The 15,094-nt window shown below is 48.8% G+C and overlaps 1 protein-coding gene across 5 annotated transcripts in view; it reads right to left on the bottom strand.

The window, feature by feature from the left end:
- The window catches only part of LOC144601533 (catenin beta-1), a 58,677-nt gene extending 45,473 nt beyond the window's left edge, over positions 1-13,204 (bottom strand). Inside the window, exon 1 of one of the 5 annotated variants that reach the window (XM_078413758.1) lies at positions 13,098-13,204. The gene's annotated coding sequence lies outside the window, so the exon portion shown is untranslated. Of the gene's footprint in view, positions 1-3,385; positions 3,409-5,604; positions 5,723-13,097 lie in introns of those variants that run through there. The other 4 variants (XM_078413750.1, XM_078413753.1, XM_078413749.1 and 1 more) reach the window with 4 other exon arrangements.
- Between the last annotated feature and the right edge of the window lie 1,890 nt (positions 13,205-15,094).

Below are 15,094 nucleotides of genomic sequence, written 5' to 3'. Positions count from 1 at the left end.
AGGAACGGGGTACTGATTGTGAATGATCAGCCATGATCACATTGAATGATGGTGCTGGCTCGAAGGGCTGAGTGGCCTACTCCTGCACATATTGTCTATTGTCTTTAAAAGTGCAAAAACCTTACGTCAGGAAGTAATGACAAAAAATCTTAAATACCGAGGAAAGTTTCCAGATAGATTAAAAAATAGGAACTGATAGGGCGAACTGCACGTAATAGGCAGGTGAATGAGAGAGGAACCAACAAAATGGGTGCACATGTATGGCTTGAGTGAACTCATACTATATGACGTGTGAGACGTCGCCTAGCCATGTTTTCCAGAAAAGCTGCCTGACCTGCTGAGTTGCTCCAGCACTCTGTGAAACGTCACCGACCCATGTTCTCCAGAGATGCTGCCTGATCCGCTGAGTTGTTCCAGCACTCTGTGAAACGTCACCTATCCATGTTCTCCAGAGATACTGCCTGATCCGCTGAGTTACTCCAGCTCTGTCTTTATTTTTTCTTAAACACACACATTTGTATTTACGTGCAGACAAATGTGCTGAATACTAGTATGTAAGTAGAATGGCCAGCAATCTTGGCCGAGGGAATTGTGCATTGGAACAAACCGTCTGCATGCACTGAGCAAAGGCTGATGGGCATCCTTCGAAAAGGTCAGTCCTAATTACACAAGATTCAAAAAGCCATCAATGACTAAACGTTACATTTTATGACTCCATCAAGACCAACCTCTTTTTCCTACATTTACAACGTAGTAGCAAGTGAACAAAGTGGTTTTGTGCATAAAGAAAATTAGTTTCAGTTTAGTGTATTGTCACGTGTACCGAGGTACAGCGAAAAGTTTTTGCTGCGTGCTAACCAGTCAGCAGAAAGACAATACATGATTACACAAACAATAGAGATCCAATCTAGCTGGCACCAAATTGTTCAGTCAGTTGCCAGCGTTAAGTGGTAAAAGAATGAAAAAGGCGTCTCTTACCTTTACCAACGACGCATGTAAAGGTGATTAGATTTGTGACAAACAACAGGCATGGTTAATAATTCACTTGGCTAAATACCAATGCCTTCTGTAGGCCTGCAGCCCGGCACTAACACAACTAAAGTTGTCCCAAACAACCAGGAATGCAGCAAATAACAAAATTGAAATGCGATGCTCTCAATTACCATACTTTATATTGTACAGTATCACAAATATTCCCATGGTAGTGGGGAACCGACTTGGCTATTCATTAGAAAGCAGAAGGGTAGTTACAAATTCACCACTCATATTGCTAGTTTTCCAAATATATCCAATGGATTCTGGCCATGATGAGCAAGAGAAAGAAGGAGATAATCAGAGTACAAATTACTCAACTTTAACTTCACCAGTGCTATTCCAACTTTGATGTTATTGATAAAACAGGTAATAAGGTTTCAAAACCTTGGAAGGAAGACAAAGGAACATCTGTGCATCAAGCCAAACTTGGAAAGATTGTAAATTATACAAAGTAAACATCTCATTCAATTCACTCAATTTGGATGTGACACTGCAGCTCAAATCATCTTTTGTATGTTAAAACTCTTTATATATATACACCCCCACACTTTTCCGGGAAAAAATATTAAAAATATATAAAAACCAAGTATATTTAGCATCCAAAAGACTACTTGAGCTGCAGTCTCATTCAGCTTTCACTCAACTGGAAATGCAAGACAAAATATAATAAAAAGGTTATAGGCAATGGAAGTTAAAATGCAAACCTATGTTCAGTTTGAAGAGTTGCAGGTTTTAATCATGCAGCTTCCAGGCAGCATATATTTCACTAATAAAAGAAAACAAGTCAACCACATCTCAGACTTAAATCAAAGCAGCAGGTTACAATAAAGTGTATTGTTCCAGTGAAGCAGATTAGTGCTGTACAAATCAAATCTCAGCAGATCAACACAGACCCAGGTAACTCTGGAGAGAAACACTGGTTTCAAGCATTGCAGGTCTGGGCAATGGATCCCAATTATCAATGGACAACGACATGTTACAGAAACTGGTCGACCGACATTCATTAAAGTGCATCTTCATTGCTGGGGCACTGGTACAATTTGTACCTTCATAACAATTTGCAACTACAATAAAATTAGTGCACATCATCATAGCTCACACAGTATTAGAAATAACAAGTGGGACAGTTGCTGCGTTACAGCGCCAGAAACCCACCCGGGTTTGATACTGACTACGGATACATGTTCTCTCTGTGATCGCGTGGGTTTTCTCCAGATGCTCCAGTTTCCTGCCACACTCCTAAAACCGTACACTGGTAATTAGGTATTTGTAAAAACAATTGTCCAGAGAGTGTGGGCTAGTGTATAGAGTGATTGCTTGTCAGCACAGATTCAGTGGGCCAAATGGCCTGTTTCAGCACTGTATCTCTAAAACTAAAGAGTATAAAGCACATTAAAATGAAGACAATCCTTGAGCAAAATCTAACTTCTGTTTAGAACAACCGTTAAATCAAAGCAGCCCATTAAACCATATCAACCGTTCACATTTAAACAGTTAAAAACAACCATTTATGTATGAAACACTTTGAACTATGAAATGTACCACAATTAAAACTAAACCATTCAATTATCACCGATTTATACTAAAGTAAAATTTTAAAAATAATCTTTAGTTTGAAATTTGTGGCAAAATCCATTTTCTAGACAACTGGTAAATACACATGTCATAAAGATTTGGTTAAAACTGCACAAGGAAAACCACCAACACAGACGTTTTGCCTTTCAACAGTTTTCATTCATGTATCCATATGTACATTAGTTGAAGCTCGAATGCCCAGTAATAAGCCACCACTTTCCCCCATGTAAACCCCCTCAATGGCCACAAGATTCTGGCTGGTATTCATGCTTTCCTTTCCCACCCACGCAAAACAAACACGTCAAAATGTGTAGGAAAGAACTGCAGTTGCTGGTTTAAATCAAAGGTAGACACAAAATGCTGGAGTAACTCAGCAGGACAGGCAGCATCTCTGGAGGGAAGGAATGGGTGACGTTTCAGGTCGAGACCCTTCTTCAGACTGAGTTGCTCCAGCATTTTGTGTCTAAACACAGGGCAAAGCCACCCTTACACAACATATCATATATATACAGCCGGAAACAGGCCTTTTCGGCCCACCAAGTCCGTGCCGCCCAGCGATCCCCGTACATTAACACTATCATGCATAGACAACCCCCCATTTCCCCAAGGATCGCACCCAATTTACACAAATTGTCCTTGCCCACCATGCCAGCATTCTGACCGTGCCTCATTTGCCCCATATCCACTCATAAACTTCAATTATTAAATCATTTCAAAGAACATATTGGAATTACAAAAATGATGGAAATTTCCAAAGAAAACGTTTGATACACACCAAGGTTATTTCTGATCAGCATCATCTCAATGCCTCCAACCCTCCACAACAGGAGATCCTTCCTCGATGACTCAAACTATTCCGTTACTTACCAAAAAAATATTTTAAAATGTAAATTTCCAACTATCTGAAAACACACAACTCATCTGAAGATTAATGAGTCGTTAAGCATTGCACGAAAACAATTTGAATGCAACCTCTCTCTGCGAGCTCGGATTAGGGTTAACCCATGAAATAAGCTCCACCCGCCCGAGTAGAGGCCAGTCGGGGCCTGCCCACTGAAGCACAGAGCCAGCCCACTCCCGAGTGGTGAACAACTGCTCGCACAGCAGGTAAGTGGCTAGACACAGGCAACTGCAGATGCTGGCATCTAGTATACACAGCGTGTCTGAGTAACTCAACGGGTCAGGCAGCATCTGTGGAGAACATGGATAGGTGACGTTTCAGAGTGCTGTAGTAACTCAGCGGGTCAGGCAGCATCTCTGGAGAACGTGGATAGGTGACGGTTCATGTCAGGGATCCTTCTTCAGACTGCCTACCTCCAGTCTGAGAACTATTTTATACTACATCCCCTTTCACACATAAACTTCCCAGAGGCAGCTAACTTAAATAAACCCGATCCTCGAAAATCATGCGTATACTTTATCAATCGTCCGCGGAAGGTAAATTATATTATATACATGAAACGATAGATTATTTTCTCTGCAACTCTACGATACTTTTTAAACTCTTCATGAGCAAATTTACTTTTTGCTTGTCACTCAAAAAAACATTCTTCAGATCGCAAACGGCTGCTGGGGAACTAACCACCCATTTCCTCTCCAAGGTTCACAGGAATATCTCCACGGAAATCTACAGGGTTCCCCACAGCCCCACTCACACACAAAACAGCCGCTCCCACGTGTAAACATGACCCCCCCCATCTCCACACTCTCTATGGGTAAACATCACCCCCCCCCCCCCACACACACACTCACTCCACGGGTAAACATGACCCCCACCCCGACCCACTCCACGGGTAAACATCCCCCCCCCCCTCAGGAGTAAACATCACCCCCAACACACACTCAAAACAGCCGCTCCCATGGGAAAACATCACCCCCCCCCCCCCACACACGCACATATCAGCCGCTCTCACGGGTACATATCACCCCCACTCCACGGGCCAGGCAGGGAAACACTGTCCTGGGGTTAACAAACTCCGAGTAAACCCCATCTTATCCTGCCCAGGTAAACTCCTCATCACCCCGGGTAAACACCCACACCCCCCTCACCTCTCACTCCCACCCCCCCCCCCCACCTTCACCCCGGGGTAAACACCCGCCGCACCCGCGCCCTGGAGTAAACATCCCCCCCCCCCCCCCCCGGGGCAGATACCCCCTCAACCGAAAAACCGGCCCCGGGGAGCGTCCTCGCGCTCCCTTCCCCCCCCCCCCCCGGCCCCGCACCCATCACCGCCCCCCCCCCTCCCCCCGGCCCCGCACCCATCACCGCCCCCCCCCTCCCCCCGGCCCCGCACCCATCACCGCCCCCCCCCTCCCCCCGGCCCCGCACCTCACCCACCGCCCCCCCCCCTCCCCCCGGCCCCGCACCTCACCCACCGCCCCCCCCCCCTCCCCCCGGCCCCGCACCTCACCCACCGCCCCCCCCCCCCCCCCCCCCCGGCCCCGCACCTCACCCACCGCCCCCCCCCCCTCCCCCCGACCCCGCACCTCACCCACCGCCCACCCCCCCCCCCCCCCCGGCCCCGCACCTCACCCACCGCCCCCCCCTCCCCCCGGCCCCGCACCTCACCCACCGCCCCCCCCTCCCCCCGGCCCCGCACCTCACCCACCGCCCCCGCTCTCATCGCCCACCCGGCCTCCGCGCCCACTCTCCGGGCCCGGCCCGCGCGTCTCAAACCCCCCCCCCCCCCCACAATCACCCGGCCCCTCACCTCACTCCCCCCCTCACCCGGCCTGGCCCGCTCCCCCCATCATCACCCCCCCCCCCCCCACAATCACCCGGCCTGGCCCGCTCCCCCCATCATCCCCCCCCCCCCCCCCCCACAATCACCCGGCCCCTCACCTCACTCCCCCCCTCACCCGGCCTGGCCCGCTCCCCCCATCATCACCCCCCCCCCCCCCCCCCCCCCCCCACAATCACCCGGCCTGGCCCGCTCCCCCCATCATCACCCCCCCCCCCCCCCCCCCCGGCTCCGCTTCCTCCCTCCGTCTCACCGCTCGCTCTGTCTCGTTCCCTCCGCCGCCCGCAGCTCCGGCTCCGCCAAGATGGCGCGGGGCGGCGGCGCGGCTCTTTAAGCGGCGGTGACGCGGCCGCCCCTCCGCGCGGCAAATAGTGCGCGGGCCGCACCAACACCCGGGGGGGGAGAGCTACCATACACTTCACTCCCCCTCCCCTCCCCCACTCACTGCCGCCGGCACACCTGCAGTTCAATAATCCCTGCACAATCAAGCGGTTGGATTCCGCGCCTGAGGACCGTCAGAGGCGGCCATTCCCTCTCTGCTCTCCCCCCCCCCCCCCCACCCCCGGCCCGCAGTGGGCCGGCCCGCTGCTGTAGTCCCGGCGGCGGCTCGCGCAGCGGCGAATCCAGGCCCGCGCTGCACAACTTGCACCTCCCCCCCCCCCCCCGCTCCAATGCAACTTCCACACTGTCTGCGCGGCTGCAATGCAACTTCCACACTGCCTGCACGGCTGCAATGCAACTTCCCCGCTCCAATGCAACTTCCACACTGCCTGCACGGCTGTAATGCACTCTCCCCCGCTGCAATGCAACTTCCCCACTGCCTGCACGGCTGCAATGCAACTTCCACACTGGCTGCAATGCACTCTCCCCTGTTGCAATGCAACTTCCACACTGCCAGCACGGCTGCAATGCACCACCCCCCGCAATAATGCAACTTCCACACTGCCTGTATGGCTGCAATGTACTCCCCTCCCCCGCTGTAATGCAACTTCCATACTGCCTGCACGGCTGCAATGCAACTTCCACGCTGCCTGCACGACTGCAATGCAACTTCCACGCTGCCTGCACGGCTGCAATGCAACTTCCCCGCTCCAATGCAACTTCCCCGCTCCAATGCAACTTCCACATTGCCTCCACTGCTGCAATGCACTCTCCCCGCTGCAATGCAACCTCCACACTCCCTGCACGGCTGTAATGCACTCTTCCTGTTCCAATGCAACTTCCACACTCCCTGCACGGCTGCAAAGAACTCTCCCCGCTGCAATGCAACTTCCATAGCTCTTGCACGACTGCAATGCACTCTCTCCCCGCTGCAATGCAACTTCCACACCGGCACGGCTGCAATGCAACTTCCACACCGGCACGGCTGCAATGCAACTTCCACAGCTCCTGTACTGTTGCAATACAATCTCCCGCTCCGTGCACTGCTGCAATGCATCCTCACGCCCGCTGCATGGCTCATGCAATGCAACATGCACATGACCTGTAATGCTGCTTCCACATTCCCTGCACGGTTGCAACGCCTCCCACCTACCATTGTAACCTCCACATACCCTGCGCGTTGTATACACTCAGTCCCCGCTGCAATGCATCCTCCCATCCCCTGCACGGGTGCAATACACTCTCACCCCCCCCCCCCCCCGTGCTGTGCAACTTCCATGGGCCCATGCGCGGCTGTAATGCACCTTTCCCCCCCGCTGCAATGCAGCCTCCCCCACCCCCACGCACGGGTGCAATGCCCCCTGCACCGCTGCAACACAACTCCCTTGCGTTGGCTGTGGCTGATTGCAACTTCCCTCCCTTTGCACAAGTCCGCCTCGCTGTCGAGCAACTTTTTACTTTACTTCACAGAGTCTCAGCAAACTTCAATGAGTTTGCAACACAAAGGGGCGCGGGGCGGCCACGTTACGCAGAGACTAATCACGCACATTCCTTTGCATTCTGCGTGATCGAGTGGCTGCATTAACTCTTGGCTTTGGTTCCCTGAGATCAAACAGTGCTGGGGGTGGGGGGATGGATGGGCTGTGGCTGTGGCTGTGACTGTGACTGTGACTGTGACTGTGACTGTGCCCCGCACTGATCCAGCTACAACTACAGCCCCGCAGGCAGCTGCCTGTTGCTGGCATTTTTTTGCGGAAATGGTCGCCGCAAATCCTCCCGACACAAAGACAGCGCAGCGTGGAGCAAACCCGCCGCTGCTGCCCCACAGAGACCCGGGCTCCATCCCGACTACGGGCGCTGTCTGGACCTTCTCTCCCCGTGACCGCGTGGGTTTTCTCCGGGCGTTCCGGTTTCCCCCCCACACTACAAAGACGTCAATTGACCTCTGTAAATTGTATCCCAGTGTGTGCAGGGGATTGTTATTGAGGGGCAGGGTTCACCAGGTTAATTCCCGGGATGGCGGGACTGACATGTGATGAAAGAATAGAATGGGTTAACAGGGCTTGTATTCACTGGAATTCAGAAGGATAAGAGGGGATCTTGAATCGAAACATAGACAATAGGTGCAGGAGGAGGTCATTCGGCCCTTTGAGCCAGCACCGCCATTCAATGTGATCATGTCCGATCATCCACAATCACCGTTCCTGCCTTCTCCCCATATCCCTTGATCCCTTTAGCCCGAAGAGCTGAATCTAACTCTCTCTTGAAAACATCCAGTGAATCGGCCTCCACTGCCTTCAGTGGCGGAGAATCCCGCAGATTCACAACTCTCTGGGTGAAAACAAAAATCCTCATCTCAGTCCTATATAAAAACATATATAATTCTTAAAGGATTGGACAAGCTAGATGCAGGAAAAATGTTCCCAATGTTGGGGAGTCCAGAACCAGTGGTCACTGTTTAAAAATAAGGGGTCGGCCATTTAGGACCAGAGAATTGTGAATCTGTGGAATTCTCTGCCACAGAAGGCAGTGGAGGCCAATTCACTGGATGGTTTCAAGAAAGAGTTAGATAGAGCTCTTGGGGCTAACGGAATCAAGGAATGTGGAGGAAAAGCAGGAACGGGGTACTGATTCTGGATGATCAGCCACGATCACATTGAACGGCGGTGCTGGCTCAAAGGAATGAATGACCTCATCCTGCACCTTTTTTTCTATGTTTCTATGGATGAGAAAGTGGGTTTAGAATAGAACGTAGAACTGGCTTGAACAGGTGATGGATGGTTGGTGTGGATTAGACATAGGAGAAGTAGGCTATTCAGCACATTGAATCATGGCTGATCTATCTTTCTCTCTCAACGCCCATCTCCTGCTCTCACCCCATAACTTTTGACACACGTACTAATCAAGAACCTATTAATCTCCACTTTAAAAATACCCACTGACTTGGCCTCCACAGCCTCTTGTGGCAATGAATTCCACAGATTCACCACACTCTGTGCAAAGAAATTCCTCCTCATCTCCTTCCTAAAGGAACGTCCTTTAATTCTGAGGCTTTGATCTCTAGTCCTAGACTCTCCCACCAGTGGAAACATCCTCTCCACATCTACTCTGTCCAGGCCTTTCACCATTCGCTAAGCTTTCTACCCCACCCCCCACCTATCCTTCTCGGTGGGCTGAAGGGTCCTTTTCCACACTGTGTCTTTTAACTAAACAAGAAACAGGAAGACTAACTAAACAAGAAACTGGAAAATGCTGGAAGACCTCGGCCTGTCAGGCAGCCTCTGTGGAAGGAGGAGCAGGTCAACATTGAGGGTCAAACTCCCAATGGGATGGGGAGCTGGGGTCACGATGGGAGGAGTGTCGGGGGGGGGGGGGGGGGGAAACGCTCATCCTGAAGCTTACACCAGGGGCGCAGAGGGTGGAGCTGCTGCCTCACAGTGCCAGAGACCCGGGTTTGATTCTGATCTTGAACACTGTCTTTACGGAGTTATTACGTTCTCCCCGTGACCGCGTGGGTTTTCTCCGGGTGCTCTGGTTTCCTCCCACACCACAAAGGTGTACAGGTTTGTAGGTTAATTGGCTTTGGTAAATTGTCCCCTGTGTGTGTAGGATCGCGTCAGTGTACAAGGTGATCAGCGGTCGGCACGGACTCGGTGGGCCGATCGGGCCTGTTTCCACTCTGCATCCTTAAACTAAAACTTCATCAACATTGAGGCGTTGACGGACTTGTGGCAAGACTTGTGTAAGATTTCACGATACGTCATGAAAAGCTAATTGGAAGTGATGCCTGACGTTGAGCTGCACACTGACCATGTTCAGCGGAAGGACATCAATGTCCAGGCCGTTACTCTGTAATGCAATATTTTAAATTCCCTCATCACCTTCCGAATTTTGGGAAATGGGAGGGTTGTGTGGTTGACTGGGAAACTAAAGGACAAAGAGTGCTGGAGTAACTCAGCGGCTCAGGCAGCATCTGTGGAGAACATGGATAGGTGACGTTTCACAGAGTGCTGGAGTAACTCAGCGGGTCAGGCAGCATCTGTGGAAAACATGGATAGGTGACGTTTCACATTGTTGGAGTAACTCAGCGGGTCAGGCAGCATCTGTGGAGAACATGGATAGGTGACGTTTCACAGAGTGCTGGAGTAACTCAGCGGGTCAGGCAGCATCTCTGGAGAACATGGATTGAGACCCGTCCGCACACTGATTGTAGGGGGGGGGGTGGAGAGGAGAGCTGGGAAAGGGGAGAGGCAGGACAAAGCGTGGCGGGTAACAGGTGGATTGAAGCTCAGGTTCTACCGGTAATTGTTCCCGTCAGACGGTTGTTGATTTTCGACGGGGAAATTCTCGTGCACCGTGACTGAAACACTTTCAGATTTCCTGACTGCAGCAGGGTGCGGAGGAGCAATGCTGCTTGTCGGCAGTGGCTTTCCTGCAGCATTGCAGGGGAGGCCACCGACCATGAAATGCAGCGATATTCCTCAAATAGTTCCTTCCATTATTTCATTTTCTCACAGTGAGAATACGTGAGACAGAACATTGCGGTTTGTGGAGAATTAGGATTGTCCGTGTATTCAGTATTTCACTATGTTGAGACATAACTAGAATGCAACTTCCACAGGACACATGTATGTTAGCACGGTATCCATGTGTGGTCACATTGCACTCATGAAACGTGTTAAATATTTCTCAAAGCCATTTTAATGTCAGTGGGATTAAATAACAGCCCCTCATCATCAATGCTAATACACAATATTGATCATATAATAATAATTTCTCACTATGATACACTTAGATACGCCAACGTTTTCCAAGCACAATATACGTGTTATAATTTTTGCTGAAGAAAAGCCTATCAAAATCCAATAACAAGTGGATTTTAATAACGAATAGCAAATAAAGACCTGGCTCCCAAAAGCACAGTAATTGTGAGTTGAATGATCTGCTTGTTGTGGTTATTAATTTAGGTCATTGTACTGATGTGGTTGGTATTGTAATATTATTTAATATTAAAACGGGCGATGTTGGATTGTAGCTTTGCGTTCCATATGGTGCAGGAACAATGCAAGGCTGCTCAACAATAATCAGGGCAGTGTCCACACAATTCCCCTCTCTGTCACAATGAACAGCGCAACAATAAAATCACTTAAGCATTTAATAATTTTGCCTGCACATTAAACTCTCCAAATATACCGTGCTGTGTAGAATACATCTTTGTCAAGTGCGTGCTCAGGGATATAACACTGTTCTTTGCTGTTGATAATGGATTTGCAAACATATCCCTTTGGTCAGTTGCAAAAAGCAACACGACAAGGAAGTTGCAATGAATTAACGCTGGTGTGCATCTTATATTTGTGTTATCAACATGTGCTAATTTATTTCATAATCGTAGATCCAAAATGTATTTATATATGAAGAATGTTCTTGGATCGTTTCACACCTCCCCTTTACTGCAATGCTGAGGATATTTCAGAACCCACGTATGTCCTTTAGTTAAAGATCCCAATTTTCCAACAGCCAAAGGTTTTCTTAAACAACTAAAAATAATTCCGATCCACATCTCGAGCACAGTTTTGGTTTATGCAAACTGCAAGCACTTTGGCTCGACGGTGAAAAGGTTTAATGTGATCACAGGTTTGTCACAATTAGTTGAAAAGTCAAAAAGCTCTCACTTTGAAAAGAAAAGATGGCCGTGAAACCAGGGGGGTGGGGGGGGATGTGTGCAAAGATAACCTTTGGTGAAAATCACACATTAAAATAGAAGGCACGCACCATTTCACAAATCACCAGACAAAAGATTTCTCACAAATATCTGTGAAAATTAAAGATACATTGCAGAAAACCACTAAATGTGTGAAAATATTAATTGTTCATTTTATTCACAATTAGAACATAATAATTGGGAAACATCTGTACATTTAACCCAATCAAACAGCATTAATTTTCAGCTCCTGGATAGTATTTAAGCTGACGGAGGTTTGCCCCAGCCCTGATCATTGATCGATGCAGCTATTTTGACAAAACATTGTTATATTGTGGTGTTGATACTAAACGCCACAGATTAAAATATCCTTTACATATCTCTAAATAGTCACTCCAGCATTTTGTATCTATCTTCAGTTTAAACCAACATCTGCAGTTCCTTTTCTAAATATTACTTCCTTTGCGATTTCTAAGTAATCTATCACTGTTCATATTTACCAATAAAAGCATTGTCCACACTTATACGACCAAGATGTTTCGAGGTAAGCAGATTAATTGCTGATTGAACCAACATCACAAACAGATAAATGATCCAAATCGTTGCCTTGAAGCCACAATGTCCACCGTTTATTGAGCAACTCGACCAGTCCGTTAACAAAGACAAACGTGAAGTTTACGCATTATTTCAGTCATTTTAAAAAGCCAGGTATTCTGTCAAAAAACAAGTACAATTTCCTAAAAACACAATTATATTTTTCAGATATGATGATGATATTCTTTGTTAAAAAACTTCCATTCACGTTTGGGACAAATAGACATTATTTCGTTAATGTTGTTAAACGCGACATATTTTTCAGTTTCCAGAGGATTCTGTGCATAAATATTGAAGGGTGCGCTGGCATTGTGACCTTCACAGGGATATGGTTGATAAAAATCCCCATTTACTGGGGAATATTGCCGGGGAATATTTGAAAATTAATTCCTATCAGGTGATTGTTGAGTTAAATCACACTTTGCGTTTTATCGTTTGTGTTTTAAGTGTTGGAGTGATGGGGAATGAGTTGTTGTGAAGGAACTGTGTGGGTAGCAGCAGAGGTGTGTGAAAGCCCATCATTTACGCGCAAGGAGATAACTGCGGGCAATGGCGACGTCTTTATTCACACAACTCAGAGCAGCCCCGCGCCCTGGTACCCAGAGATACCTGCAAGCTCACCGCTGTGCTGCCGATCTTGCATTCACCGCAATATAACTGGGCAACAGTGCGCTGAGAAACTCAACAAAGACAAATAATAAAGGGGGGTGATGTGTGACAATCGTCAAAAGAGAGATGGAGAAGTTTCATATTCCATCCTCTCTGATTATCTATTTTCTCTCCTGAGTTGTTGCTGATCGCCTGGACTACTTCCAGTTATTGCGATCGTTCACTATTTGCGCCTTTAATCCTTGAAAAGACTGAACGAGTTCCAACATGAGAAAGATTAGAAGCACAAAGGCTGCCGGGACTGCGGCAGAATCTGTGCGGATATTCTCGATGCTAACCCTGCTCGAAATAAACTCAGAAGGCATCACCTGAAAGGCAACCATAGTCAGGAGGCATCTTGCCATTACAGAATTGTACCGACTGTGTTATTTGCGGTCGATCTTGCCACATTTAAAACTCACTTGCATATCCAGTCACGGAGTTGCATGAAATCGATAATTTCTGATCTCCTGGTTAGCTGGCAACATGGCGAGAGGTGCAGAGACCAAGACAGTAGAGACCTTGTAACTCACTAAATATATCTGCAACAACAAAGCTGCCCGACAGTAACGGCGTCAGTAAAATGCTACAGTGATGAGTGCGTATTTATAAATCCCCACTATGTGAACGTGGACCACTCGATCACCAACTCACATTATAACACTTGTCCGATGGAGGGAACAGCTGATCTGAATATAATCACATCTCACTAGGTCTCTGGCTCCTGCTTAGAGAAATTACGCTGAGGGCAAGTTCTTAAGAACATCCCTGCTGTGCAGATTGAAAACCATGAACTAACCAAAGACAGAATTCATCTGTGTTTATGTATTATCGACAATGAAATCCTCGGCTTCTATGCGTCTTCTCATTATATCGTGCAAACTGCACCATTCTTCCCCCCCCCCCACTCCCCCTCCCCGGACCGACAACCCTCGCCATCTTACCACCGCATTTCACAACAACATTCGCCGCACAAATTTAAGCCGCGCCATCTTTGTTTCAGTGATCTTACTCTCACTGTTGAAATCGTGTTTTTATGGGATGAAAGTGGGCCTGTATCTTGTGATAATGCACTGCTCTCTCTTCACATGAAAGGCAGGCGGAAAGAAAGGCAACATCGCAACCGTTTCCCCGGGAAATGTAACCTGCAGCAGACAATGCAGGTTGTAGCTCAGCTGCTGCTCAGCCTAGGTGCAAAGCAGCCGTCTGCAGGCAGCAGCTAATCAATTCATCACCCACACGGAGATGCAACAATTCACTGTATATCAGCAGTCAAATATGACCATCATTGTATTAATGGTGCACTGAGCAACAACACTAAACTGTCTGTTTAGTAACAAACTGTCTGAACAGTTGCCTGTTTAGTTGTTTAGAAACAATAGACATTTGGGATATTGGGTGCCGGATCTGTAAAAGTTGGGACCAGGTTTATTTTCACCTTCCACCACAGTGAGGAATGTGGTGGAGTGTGGTGGATGTTCATGGTGACATGTATCGTGTGTGTCCTGTTGCTTTTTATTGTTGTGACTGTGCAGCAAATGAAGTTCCTCATATGTTGCAAAACACACTTGGCTAATCGAGTATGACTGTGATTGATTGGTTGGTCTCTCTCTGCTCTCTGCACCTGAACTATCTCAGGCTTTGGCCGACGAGTGAGGAATTAATTTCTCCGTTTCACCGGCGTCCCAGAAGGTTGCAGGAGATATGAACAATATTTCCGCGTAATTAACAAGCAGGCGGCAAGCTGGGGTCGGGCTTCGGGTAGTTGTGGGGAGTTGCTTAGGGGCAGCAGCAGGTTAGACTGAGCTCACCATCTCTGCTCCTGGTGACCCACCGTGATCAGCTCTATTATCACAAGATTAGGAACTGGGACGCAAGAAAGATAAAGCTGGTGGGCCAGTGAGGGCTGGGCTCAGCGGGAACACATTTAGCCACGGTTTGCCTGTCCGTGAGAGGAGACATGAAAGAGGCAGCACCGACAGAGAGGCAGCTCTACTGCAGGAGATAAAGGCAGCAGCAGCCCCCTCCCCTCACACCCTCCCATCCCCTCCCCTCCCTCACCCCCCCTCCCCTCCCCTCCCCTCTCTCACCCCCCTCACCCCCCCTCCCCTCCCCTCACTCACTCCCACCAGCCCTCTCCCCCCTCCCCTCACACCCCTCCCCTCCCCTCACCACCCTCTGCCTCATCAGTCCCTTCCACTCCCCTCCCCTCCCTCAGCCCCACTGGCCCCCTCCCCTCAGCCCCACAGGCCCCCTCCCCACCCTTGGCCAGCTCCTCTCTCATGCCTTCATAGTCCCCTTTGTTCAACTGCAAAACCGACACATCCAATTTCACTTCTCCCTCTCAAATTGCAGATTAAAACATCATATTGTGGTCACTACCTCCTAATGGCTCTTTTACCTTGAGTTCCCATCAAAT

Source organism: Rhinoraja longicauda, chromosome 2 (assembly GCF_053455715.1).
Source record: "Rhinoraja longicauda isolate Sanriku21f chromosome 2, sRhiLon1.1, whole genome shotgun sequence".
Taxonomy (NCBI): domain Eukaryota; kingdom Metazoa; phylum Chordata; class Chondrichthyes; order Rajiformes; family Arhynchobatidae; genus Rhinoraja; species Rhinoraja longicauda.
Note: the sequence above shows the minus strand (reverse complement) of the source record. Positions and strands in the feature narration are given on the sequence as shown.